The sequence below is a fragment of the Mustela erminea genome, chromosome 11, assembly GCF_009829155.1.
Source record: "Mustela erminea isolate mMusErm1 chromosome 11, mMusErm1.Pri, whole genome shotgun sequence".
In the NCBI taxonomy this organism is placed as follows: domain Eukaryota; kingdom Metazoa; phylum Chordata; class Mammalia; order Carnivora; family Mustelidae; genus Mustela; species Mustela erminea.
The window spans coordinates 36,643,116-36,655,825 of NC_045624.1; the positions used below are offsets into that span (position 1 = coordinate 36,643,116).

Genomic DNA, 12,710 nt, shown 5'->3' on the forward strand with positions numbered 1-12,710 from the left:
TCTTTGCATCCATTTGGTAAAACCACAACAGGATGGAGAAAAGCCCATGGTCATGCTGACTGGTCTTACTTTAAATTTATTACGACAGACCTAAAGCAGTGTCTTCCTGCTCCCTAGCAGGTAACACTGCCCTGTCTTTCAGCCTCCAGCTCCCCCCACAGCTCATTACACCCTCTCCCCGCCCCCCCCATTCAGCTGATGGTCTTGTTTTCTACCTCATTCAGAAAACAAACCAAAACGGAACAAAAAATCAGAAGACAACTTCTGGAGTTTTTCCTTAGGATAAAAACGCCAGCCACCCAAATTCCAATTTTTCAAAAACTCTCCCTCTAGGGGGGGAAAAAAAAGAAGAAGAACATACAAAAACCAACAATAGTAGAAATCCAAGGGCAGCAGTCACTCCATAGCCTACCTCAGAAGCCCAGACTTGTAAGAATTACATGGAAGAGGAGAAAGAGCAGCGGGGTCTTGGTGATAGTAGACTTTAAGTAACACCAGGCTGGGTTCACTGACAGCAAAGACAGGCAGAATACTGGTGTAAGGCAATGAGCTGGTTAAGTCTCCTCCACTGGGCCCCCAGGGGAAGGGCGGACCTTACCCAAATGTGTGTGCTCCCTCCTGAGTGCCACAGGTGGACTGGAGGATGCCTGGGAATGTCAGGTTCACAGCAAGAACGAAGGCCCCCTCATCATTCCTATTAAAGTCTGGAGGATGTATAAGGGCTTAGTTGCCATGGCTGAAGCTTCTTTTGAATCCAGTGGATGGGGCTGAAGGCCTAGAAGATTGATAGTCATACTGAGAAAACAAGATAAACACCAAGCAATTGAAAAGCAAGACAGAATGATAGAGCTTATTTATATTTACACACTGGTGTATTTATTAAATTGGGCGGTAGAGACAATTCAGAAATAGAATAGTATATAATAAGGTACTGATCATAGGATGCCAGGGATAAATACAAAAATGCTTGAGAACAGAGAGATCTCATAGCTAGAGCCATCAGGTCATGGATTATCTTGAGAAACAGCAGCAGTCTAAAGCTAGATTTTTATCTCCAGCATAAAGATTGTTAAGGAGGCTCCTGCCACATAGATCTAAACATGAGCAGGACAGAGGATGTACATTGGTGACCACAGATTATCTAATTGACATGATTTTTAGGAAGGTCTCAGTTTAGCCAGCAGAGGGCAAAAGAACACAGAAACCATTTCGAGATTTATGATCCTTGGAATATTCAGAATAGGATTGTATAGGTGTCTTTGCAAAAATAAACAACAAAAACATGACAGGTGTGGGTCTTTTGAAAGATCATATTTAAAAACAGCATGTCTAAGGCAGTGACTAATTACTGTTGACATTGCAACAAAGTCTTGCTTTTTGTAAAAAGTCAGAATTTATTTAAATGACGCATTTCCTTAAAGATCCTTAAACACTGACAAAAATAGGGGAATATGTTTAAATAATTTAACCTTAATTTTAAGAAATACTTTTAGTTGAAAATCCCACAGAAATAAAGTCTCTGAAACTTTAATAAACATGCATAGTAGTGATTAATTTTACAAATCTCAGAAATGCATTTCTTTAAAGAATGTGATGCAACTGTAAATATAGAATACAGTGACGTGTGTGTGTGTGTGTGTGTGTGTGTGTTTGTGTAAGATTTTATTTATTTATTTCACAGAGAGAGGGAACACAAGCTGGGGGAATGGGAGAGGGAGAAGCAGGCTTCCTGCTGAGCAGGGAGCCCAAAATCGACATAGGGCTCCATCCCAGGACTCTGGGGATCATGACCTGAGCTGAAGGGAGATGCCCAACGACTGAGCTACCTGGGCACCCCTGCAGTGACATTTGTTAAAGGAGGTAATGAGTGTCAAAATGTTAAATGGGTTGTTTATTAAAGACAATTATGCATTTAGCCTATGTGGTCAGTAAGAATGGAGGTAGGAAGAGGGGGAGAAGGAACTGCCCCTTCCAATAGAAAGAGGGCAAAAGCAGACTTAGACCTCAACAAAATCCTGAGGCCAGTGGCCTTATATCTGTTCCCTCCAATCTCCATCCACTTCTTTCCTGCTGCTCACCCGGACAATTGCAAAAAGTATATTTACTATTCAAATGAAGTTTCAAGCCCACATATTCCAGACCCAGATAGAGAAACTGCAAAAGGTTTTCCCCAGCAAACTGTTAAATCATTTACTTTGGGGGTGGCAACCAAGTATCAAATTCACTGAGCAGGAAGTCTGAGAATCAAGATTCTAGCTCTAAGGTGAACATTATCTGGGTAAACCACTGAACCTCTTCAATCCTCAGTATTTTTCATCTACAAAATAAAGGTGTGAGGCTAGATGATCTCAGAGATCCCTACCAATCCACAGATCCTAAGTTTCTATTTATTTTGTCCCCATCTTATATTTCTCCATCTTACCTGATATGTGAGCTGGTAAAACTATAGGATGCTAGTCTCTGCTCAAGAAAATATGCAAATTAAGAAAGAACTCTTAGGAGACCTGGGTGGTTTAGTCGGTTAAGCATCTGCCTTCAGCTCAGGTCCTGATCCCAGAGTCCTGGGATTGAGTTCCACAACGGGTTCTCTGCTCGGTGGAGAGCCTGCTTCTCCTTCTGTCTGCTGCTCCCCCTGCTTGTGCTCTCTCTCCCTCTCTCTCTGTCAAATAAATAAATAAAATCTGAAAGTGAGAAAGAAAGAAAACTCTTAAAGACCCTGAGAAAAAATAATCTCTACCACTAGAATGTCAGATCTGAAAGCAGGATACAAGGAAATTCACTTTATTTTATCTACTGAGTGGAAGATTTTATGCCATTCAAAGCACACTTTTTTTTTTTATTTTTAAAAGATTTTATGATCTAATTTTTATTTTTGTAAAGATTTTCTTTTTAAGTAATCTCCATACCCAACATGGGTCTCAAACTCACAACCCCAAGATCAAGAGATGCCTGCTCTATCAACTGAGCCAGCCAGGGGCCCCCAAATCACACTTTCAGAGGCCAGCTTCAGGTCAGAAGTCTGCTTTTACACATCTCAAGTCTCACTGAACTGTAATCATCAGGGCTCCCAGGTCACTGAGCAATCAAAGCACTGACTAAGGGAATTAAGAGCAGGCAGGATGGTCAGTTTAAATACTCTTCCAGGCAGTGGTGTAGAGAAGCATTATTTCCTACCCAGACTTTAAACTATCTGTAGCGGCGGAAAAGCATTCGGCTCTAAGTAACAGAATAGCCAACCTCAGAAGCTTAAACCCTGAAGAACAAGAAGCTCCAAGCTTGGCTCCATGGGTGGTCAGTGGCTGCCAGGTCAGTAGTTTCCTCCACAGAATTAACACCTGGTGGTTACAAGGTGTCTGCCACATTCTAGGCAGCACAGCCTCTAACGGCTCCAGAAACAGCGAAGGATGAGTAGACAGATGGAACTTTCTTCTCCTGAAGCTTTTGCTCTTATAAGGTGGGGGGGGGGGATCTTTCCCCCAGCCTAATTGCTCTTATATTTCATTGGCCAGAACTAGATTACATTTATTTCTTAACAGTTAAGGATGCCAGGAAGTCCAAGATCAAGGCGCCAGCCGAAACCAAAAATCCTAAACGAAATACTAGCCACCCAAATTCAACAGCCTAGTAAAAGGATCACACACTCTGATGAAATGGGATTTATCCCTGGGATGCTATGATGGCTGAACATACACAAATCAATAAGTGCTATATACCACAGTAACAGAATTAAGAATAAAAATCACATGATCATCTCCATAGATGCAGAAAAAAAGCATTTCTTGTATAAAAGCACTAATCCCATTACAAGGGCTACACCCTCAGGCCCTAATTACTTACCAAGGACCCTACTCCAAATACCATCACATCGGGGATTAGGGGTTCAACATATATTTAGTGGGGGCAGAGGGCATACAGACATTCACTGTCCATCAAAGAGTTTTACCATTTCATTTTCTATCCTATTACTTCGCTTATTGTGTTTCTTTTGCTCTTCTGTTAAGAGTCGTCTCTGTGTTGAATCAACAGCCAGGTTATTCCCAAGCAAGTGACTGGAGACATTTCCTTGGGAAAACTCTCTTGGAAGACAAAATGCACACTGTCTGTTTCTGGAGCAGCCCAACAGAGTGCAGCACTGCACTGCTCACACCCTCCCAGGGACGGAATGGTAATGGTTGTCAAATTAATTTCTTCTTTCATTCACAGTTCATTCTGGGCTTCTGCCTGGTCAAGAATTTAGAGCCAGAACCTTAGACAAAGGGATTTAAGCTGCATGCTAAAAAAATGTCAAAACTATTGTGCGTAAGAGAGCTGTGCATTTTTTTTTTTTTTTTAGAAAAAGATGCCACCAGGATTACAAGATAGATTCCCCCCATGAGTGAAATCTGTTTAGTAACTCATCAGAAAATCTTCAAACTACGAGTGAATTCTCATATTCTCTTCCATAAGCCATTAGACCGTGTCTTTCTACTTTTTGGACTGTACAGTAACACAATACACTAAAATGAGTGGTCTGCAAATTTGGGTAACCTATTTTTAACTTTAATTTTTACCTCCCCATGAAAACCTTAATGATGAATAAGGGCCACTTTTTGGGAAAGTTGCTTATTCCACAGAACATAACTGTTATGCCTCATGTTAAAGCACGAAGCGCTGAATCAGAAGGTCACCTTCTCTAACACTCTTTCTCAATTTAAAAAGAAACACCCAAAGATGACAAGGAGTGGCTTCATTTTCAAGGTCATCTAATGAGAGAAAAAGAGTTGCTCTAGGTTAAAGCAGAGCTTTTTAACTAAAGCAAGATCCCACCATTGGTACCCAGAATAGCCAGGGGTTTACAGAGCAATTGCTAGAATTACCTAGAAATACAGAATCATCTCCCAAAGGGGAAGTTTTTGTTTCTAGGGGATAAGACACAGTCTCTGAGGGAGTAACTAATGAGAGGCAAGACGCAAAAGGTCTAAGGCATTTGTCACTATCCTAAGTATAGTATTTAAGCGACAAGCAAAAATGTATACGTACATTTCCATTTGAGAGGATAAAGCGCCATTTGACCCCGAGTATACTCTGCAGTCCAACTGGCTCTTATTTTTTAAAAACTGTATGTATAAATATATATATATATCTTGGTTTGTGAAGACCTGTCCAACAAGTCTGAAGTTACAAAACATAGGAACAAATACCCAACTCTTCTTGTGATTAAATTACAGGCCTCTTAGCTGCGGGAGGCCTTTCAGAGGCAGCTCACAACCTGGGAGAACGTCTAATTCCTGTTAGACCCTTTAGGGTCCACAGCTGTTGCCTCCTTATTTTGACTAAAGGTGATTGCCCATGAATCCCCAGGTCACATAAGGATGCTCACCACTGTATTAAAGAGACCCCGGGCTCGGTCCTGGTTGGGGTGAAGGAGCTTCCTGTGTGCATGTGCGTACTCCTAAACTTGTCAGAGGCTACAGCTAATCAGCGTGAAGCAACGCTGAGATGTGACTATTAATGCAAGATTCATTGTTAAATGTTTTTTCATCTTGTGTAGTTTATTTTTTAAAATTTTTATTTAAATTCAATTAATTAACATATAATGTATTATTGATTTCAGAGGTAGAGGTCGGGATTCATTAGTCTTATATAACTCCCAGTGCTCATTATATCATGTGCCCTCCTCCTTAATGCCCATCACCCAGTTACTCCAACCCCCCAAACCACCCCTCCAACCACTCTGTTTGTTTCCTATGATTAAAAGTCACTTATCGTTTGTCTCCCTCTCTGATTTTGTCTTGTTTTATTTTTTCCTCTCTTCCCCAATGATCCTGTTTTCTTAAATTCCACATATGAGTGAGATCGTATGATAATTATCTTTCTCTGATTGACTTACTTCGTTTAGCTTAATACACTCTAATTTCATCCACAACATTGCCAATGGCAAGATTTCATTTTTGATGGCTGAGCAATATTCCATCTTATATATACCACATTTTCTCCATCCATTTATCTATCAATGGACATCTGGGCTCTCTCCACAGTTTGGCTACTGTGGACATTGCTGCTATAAATATTGGGCTGCATGTGTGCCTTTGGATCACTACATTTGTAATTTTGGGGTAAATACCTTTTAGTTCAATTGCTGGGTCTTGGGTAGCTCTATTTTCAGCTTCTTGAGGACCCACCACACTGTTTTCCAGAGTGGCTGCACCAGTTTGCATTCCCACCAACAATGTAGGAAGTTTCCCCTTTTCTCTGCATCCTCACTAAGTCTGTCATTTCCTAACTTGTTAATTTTAGCCATTCTGACTGGTGGGAAGTGGTATCTCATTGAGGTTTTGATTTGTATTTCCCTGATGCCAAGTGATATGGAGCATTTTTTTAATGTGTCTGTTGGCCATTTGTATATCTTCTTTGGAGAAATGTCTGTTCCTGTTTTTTGCTCATTTCTTGGCTGGATGGTTTTTTCTTTGGGTGTTGAGTTTGATAAGGTCTTTATAGATTTTGGATACTAGCCCTTTATCTGATAGGTCATTTCTCCCATTATCTTCTCCCATTCTGTCAGTTATCTTTTGGTTTTGTCAATTGTTTCCTTTGCTGTCCAAAAGCTTTTTATCTTGATGAAGTCTTGTAATTGTTAACTGTTTACATAAGCTTTTTTGAAGTTTATCATACAGGCAGAAAATTACAAAAATATTAAGAGTGAAGCTCAATGAAGAATTCTTAGTAAGGAGACAGATCATAGGGGAATTTATTGAAGGAGCAGTCACCCTACAATTAAATATTTTAGGGGGAAGGAGTGGCCAGTGAAGAGATGACTGTGAAACCAAAGTAAGAAAGCTTGACACATGTCCCCCAGAGTTTAAAGAATACAAAAACTGGTACCTATTCTCAACAAAAAAGGTGTAAGGTGAGGGACTGGTTAGAGCTGCCAGTGCAAGAAGAGAGCAGGAAAGTGGACGCCTGCAGCACTCATACCAGCTGTGGACAGGAGCACCCATTTCCCAGACTGACATCACAGACCGTCATCACAAGATCATCATCCTCACAGGCTCCCAAAAGGATGCCCATTAGGATAAGGAGAACCCAGGTAAGGTCTCTGGAATAGGATGTGGGGATTCGTAAGAATGTAGAAAGTTCCATACTTGAGTCAGAAAATAGTGTAATTAGAAGGCCCTTGGGGGGATGAGAGGGGAGAGGTATGCCCAGAAACTCCTCAGCAGAGAAAGGGCAGCACTTTGCTTATCCATAAGAAGGGGTATTTGCTATCAAGGATAGGAATACACATAGCTCCAGCTAAGTTAAAAGACAGGCTATTCTTTTTCTGTCATCCCCTTGCACAACCAAACCCTGGGGGAGGCTGAAGGATGGAGCAGGGAAGCAGAAGGACAGACCTCCCCACTGCCAGTCTGTGGGACTATAGGTCAGCCCTGAGCTGAGTACAAAGGGTGGAGGTGGGGATTTGATTAGTTAAGATAGGAATTTTTAATACCTGAAAACAGGACTGCTTAGATAATGAAAAGAGACCAGAGATGGATATCATTTGCCCAAGATGGTCCGCAGAGCCGGAAAAGAAAATCCAACATGGTATGTTTGAGGACACCTCATCCCATAAAATGGTTACGTAAGTTTGACCATCCATAGCCAAGAGATGAGAAGAAATCTACTGGTTCTCCTAAGGTATGCAGCCTGGAGGCTTTGAAATCTGAGGCAGGGTTTCAGGTGAGATAAAGAAGTCTTTTAATTAAAGTCAGCAAGGGTAAGAGCAAGGTGACATAAGATTCTCCCAGGAACTTCAAAGCAGAAAAGATTAAAATGACAGCTTGGACACTTTAACCATCCTAAGAGTAGACAGAAGTATTTATTGAGTATAGTCTAAGTTTTCTCCAGAAGCTAGAAAAAATAGTCTTCTTCACTGGTTATCACTTACCTACTGGGCCCTATCACACCACACCAGGAGTCAAATATTTCATTGCAGGGACCTCATTTTTGGAGGGAAGTGGCCCAAAAGTAATACAAGAATTTTAAACAGCGAGGAAGGAGATTCAAAGCCCTGAAAAACAAGCAAGTTGAGGGAACCTGGGATGTTGAGTCTAAAGAGACTCAAGGAGTCCATTTCTAGAGCTGTGACCGGCGTCATGGTGGCATGATGATCACTATGTGCGCCTCTAGATGGCACACCGGCCACTTTATGAGCAGTTTGAGGGTGGCTGGCATTGTCTTCAGAACCTTTGTGTCAAAGTGACTCTTAGCTGTCTTTTAGGGGAGAGGTTTAAGACCTAACAAGCAAGGCCATTCTAGATTGGGGAGCTTCCTCTCCCTTGAAATAGCCAGTGTCAAGGAGAGAATTATTCTTCACACATGGAACTGGAACTCCAGACTGAGAAGCAGGCAAGCAATGGATTTGGATATTAGAGGCTTTGTTTTCCTAGGTCTGTCTCTCAAGGAAGAAAAATGTTCAGAGTTGGCTCTCACTGGGGCAACGAGAGGGATTCTGACTTCTAATGCATAGTAAGATTGGTCAGAAAGGAAGAAAAAAAATCAATAGAATCCTATATAATAGAATTCAAATAGCATTCCATGTAATAATTTCCAGTTATTTTCAAGGCCCTCAAATTTTCCCATATTCCCTGTTGATGTCACCAATTTGGAACTGCAAAGTGTTTCTGTTCCGATGGCTCTCTGGGTGAACAGTGAACAGTAGTGAAGAGTTGGGGGTGAATAGTGGTTAGTAGTAGAGCAGAGGTCCTGAAGTATCAGACAGAATCGTTTGCTTTTCTCATTAGCCACTCAACCAAGTTTGGGTATCATCACTGAAACCTGGGGGACATAATTTTGAAATGTGTAAAAACAAGACCAAAACTCTTTGGCAAGTAACATCTTAAATCTCACATTCATCTAAGAAGTCTTGCCTCCTACTCCCTCTCTTTTTTCATAGCGTCTGTGATATATTTCAAGAAGAGGCATGAAAAATAAACTGCTTTCATGCCCTTTCAAAGAATCATTTTGAAACCTGACTTTCAGACTCATGGTAGGAATTTAAAATGGATGATCCACCCTAATCTAAGACTAGTCTTTTGGTACAAGGATGACAAGGGACACACTACAAAGATTATCATACAATCTTTGAGTAGTTTTATTTTTATTTGTGGTGGTGATGAGTTTAAAATGGTCCATTCAATGCTTTCTTACTGAACACACATTTTGGAAGGCAACAGTTAGCTTAGATGTAGAAGAAATTCATGGAGGGGAGCAAATACACATGGATAAGGAAACAATAACTACGGATAATATTTACTGAATGCTTGGTATGTGCCAAGCCCTGCTCTAGTATTTTATTCACATGCATAATCTCATTTAATCATCACGGTAGCTTAATAGGATAAGAAATACTAGAAGTTCCCTCTTATCCATGGGAAATATATTCTGAGACTGCCACTGGATGCCTAAAACCAGAGATAGTACTGAACACTAGATACACGGTACTTTTCCTATACCTATGATGAAGTGGAATTTATAAATTCGGCACAGTAACAGTTCAGTAACAATAACAAAATAAAAAGTAGAGTAATTATACCAACATACTTAATAAAAGTTATATGAATATGGTCTCCCCGTACCCAATATCTTACTGTACGGTACCCACCCTTCTTATGATAATATGAGATGAGTAAATGCCTACCTGATAAGACAAAGTGAGGTGACATAGCGAAGCCAAGACTGACCTTCAGACAATTCATCAGAAAGACAATCATCAGTTTCTGGACCATACTTGACCGTGAGTCACCGAAACCACAGAAAGCAAACCTGCCAATAAGGGCAGACTACTGGATCATCATCTCTCCTTGTTATCAATAAGGAACCCAAGGCACAGAGAGGTTAAGTGACTATTCCAAAGCCAAAGAGCTTGGAAGTATTGCCCCCTGGATACAAGCCTGTTCTTTTGTATTCATTCACACAATAACATAATAATTCGATGCTCCCAGTTACAGGACACAACCAGTTTGCTCTGATATATGCAGTTTCAAAATTTCTCCACATATCTACACCTCCTCCCGACCAGCCTTTAGCCTTTTGAAAACAGCTTAACACTAGGTGGTACTGATTTAATGAAAATCTTGAGAATGAATTCAAAGTTTTTAGTTAATATTTCTGAGTGTGCACTGTTGTTTGACATTTTAAAACAGCCAAAACATTGTCTGAAAAAATGGTTGAGTTATATGATTTTTCTCTTTAAGACAAATGTAAAGTCCAGATATGTTCGTTATGGGCTATAATTAATTTCACTGTTCAGGTTCCTCTAAAGATGATAGATTTTTTCCTGCCTTATAACACCCACTCCTCACTGCTGGTTTCAATCTTGGCAACATTTACATAAAATACTAAACCAGTCTCCTCACTCTGCCCCTCTGAGACTTCCTTCCTCCCACCTGACCCCTCCCTCTCCCTGGGACCCAGCATGTGCACAACCCAGGGGTTGTGCCATTTTAAATCATCAGGGACAAGTTACAGTTAAGACTCAGATTTCTGAAACAACAAACTGTCATTAAAAAAAAAAACAAAAAACAAAAAAAACAGGCTGTTAGGGTTAGATTGCTATACTTAGGATAGAGAGGTTTATGACTGAAAGAAATGGAAGCTCAGCAGATCTCAATGTTTGCAGAGCCTAGGGCTAGAGTGAAAATATTGGTGAGGATGTAGAGAAAAGGGAACTCTTAATGCACAGCTGGTGGGAATTTACATTGGTGCAGTCACTCTGGAAAACAGTATAGAGGTTCCTCAAAAATTAAACAGAACAGAACTACCATATGATCCAGCATTTCCACTTCTGGGTATTTAGCTGAAGAAAATGAAAACACTGACTCAAAAAGACATATGCACCATTATTTATTTCACTGCAGCATTTTATTTATTATTTCACTGCAGCATTATTTACAATAGCCAAAACAGGGGAGCACCCAAAGTGCCCATCAATGGATGAATAGATAAAGAAAATGTGATCTTCAGCCATAGGACAAAGAAAACTTGCCATTCATGACAACATGGCTAGAACTAGCCGGTATCATGTGCTAACTGAAATAAGTCACAGAAAGACAAATATCATATGATCTCTCTAACGTGGAATCTCAAACAAAAATGAATTCATAGATACAGAGAACAGAGTGGTGGTTACTAGAGGCATGGGGTGGGAGGTGAGGGAGCAATGGGTAAGATGAAAAAAAGGCAGAAACTTCCAGTTACAGGTACAGCATGTCATGTAATGTACAGCATCGTGAGTACATTACGAATGCTGTATTGTGTATTTGAAAGTTGTCAAGAGGGTTGATCTTAAAAGTTCTCATCAAAAGAAAAAAATTTTTGTAGCTTATTTGGTGATGGATATTAACTAGACTTTTTGTGGTAATCAATTCACAATTATAGACAAATATAGACACATCATGTTGTACACCTGACACTCATATAATGTTATATATCAATTATACCTCAATAAAAAAAGAAAAAACTTACTTTTAATTCTTATTTCAAAATGTTATATTAAAATGAAAAGGCAAAATAGTAATTATAATGAGTGACTCTTAAAAACTATTTATTGGGGTACCTAGGTGGCTCAGTGGGTGCAATGTCCAACTCTTGATCTCAGGTCTTGATCTTAGGGTCATGAGTTCAAGGCCAACATTGGATGTGGAAGCTACTTTTAAAAATAAAATTAAAATTAAATCAAAATAAAAGCTATTTTTTGTGGTAAAAACTCATAACATAAAATTTGCCATCTTTACCATTTTTTTTAAGATTTTATTTATTTATTTGACAGACAGAGATCACAAGTAGGCAGAGAGTCAGGCAGAGAGAGAGAGACTGGAGGAAGCAGGCTCCCTGCTGAGCAGAGAGCCCGATGCCGGGCTCGATCCCAGGACCTGAGCCGAAGGCAGAGGCTTTAACCCATGGAGCCACCCAGGCATCCCCCATCTTAACCATTTTTAAGCATACTGGACAACACTCATAACTATAGCCACCTTGTGCAACAGATCTCCAGAACTTTCTCATCATGCAAAACTGAAACTATATATATTGTTCTATACTCTCTGAATAACTTCCCTTTTGCCCTCCTCCCTGCCCCTAGCAAATACCATTCTACTTTTTGTTTCTAAAAGTTTGACTATTTTAGATCTTCACATAAGTGAAATCATGCATTATTTGTCTTCCTATGACTGGTTTATTCCACTTAGCATAATGTTCTCAAATTTTATCCATGTTGTAGCATGATTAGTGATATTTTAAGTGATCTTTTAGAAGTATTAAATTTCACTAAGTTTTTTATAAAAATAAGATTATTTACAATTTTTGCCAGCCATGGAGGTAAGCCACTCAGATCTCACTTCAAAGGAAAAATGGCCACAAAGTACGCAGTTATCCATTTCCTTAGCCACCCCTTCAGGATCCGCCTCAGTGCGCAGTTTGAGGCTCTGCCATCTCAAGGGAGCTTTCAGTTAGAGGCTACGAGACAGGGAAACGAGGGGTTAGTCATTTCTGTTTAATCTAGGACTCCCCTACTGGCAATCTTTGTACCAGAGATCCCCGCTGGTCAAGACTTTCTCAGAACTATATCGCAGTCAGAGGCTCCTCCTACCCAAACTTACTTCCTTTCCTCTCCGTAGGTATCAGACCTACATTGTGGTCTGAAGGCTTTCCTGACCCATTCTTGCTCCCTTTTCCCTTGATCTTTAATAGACATT

At 40.2% G+C, this 12,710-nt stretch overlaps 1 long non-coding RNA gene across 1 annotated transcript in view; it reads right to left on the reverse strand.

Moving 5' to 3' along the window:
* Positions 1–354: 354 nt before the first annotated feature.
* LOC116568951 overlaps positions 355–12,710 on the reverse strand; it is a 41,137-nt gene continuing 28,781 nt past the window's right edge. The window contains exons 3-4 of the long non-coding RNA XR_004276796.1: positions 599–775; positions 355–508 (exon numbers count right to left, since the gene is read on the reverse strand). This is a non-coding gene — a long non-coding RNA (uncharacterized LOC116568951). The remainder of the gene's footprint in view (positions 509–598; positions 776–12,710) is intronic.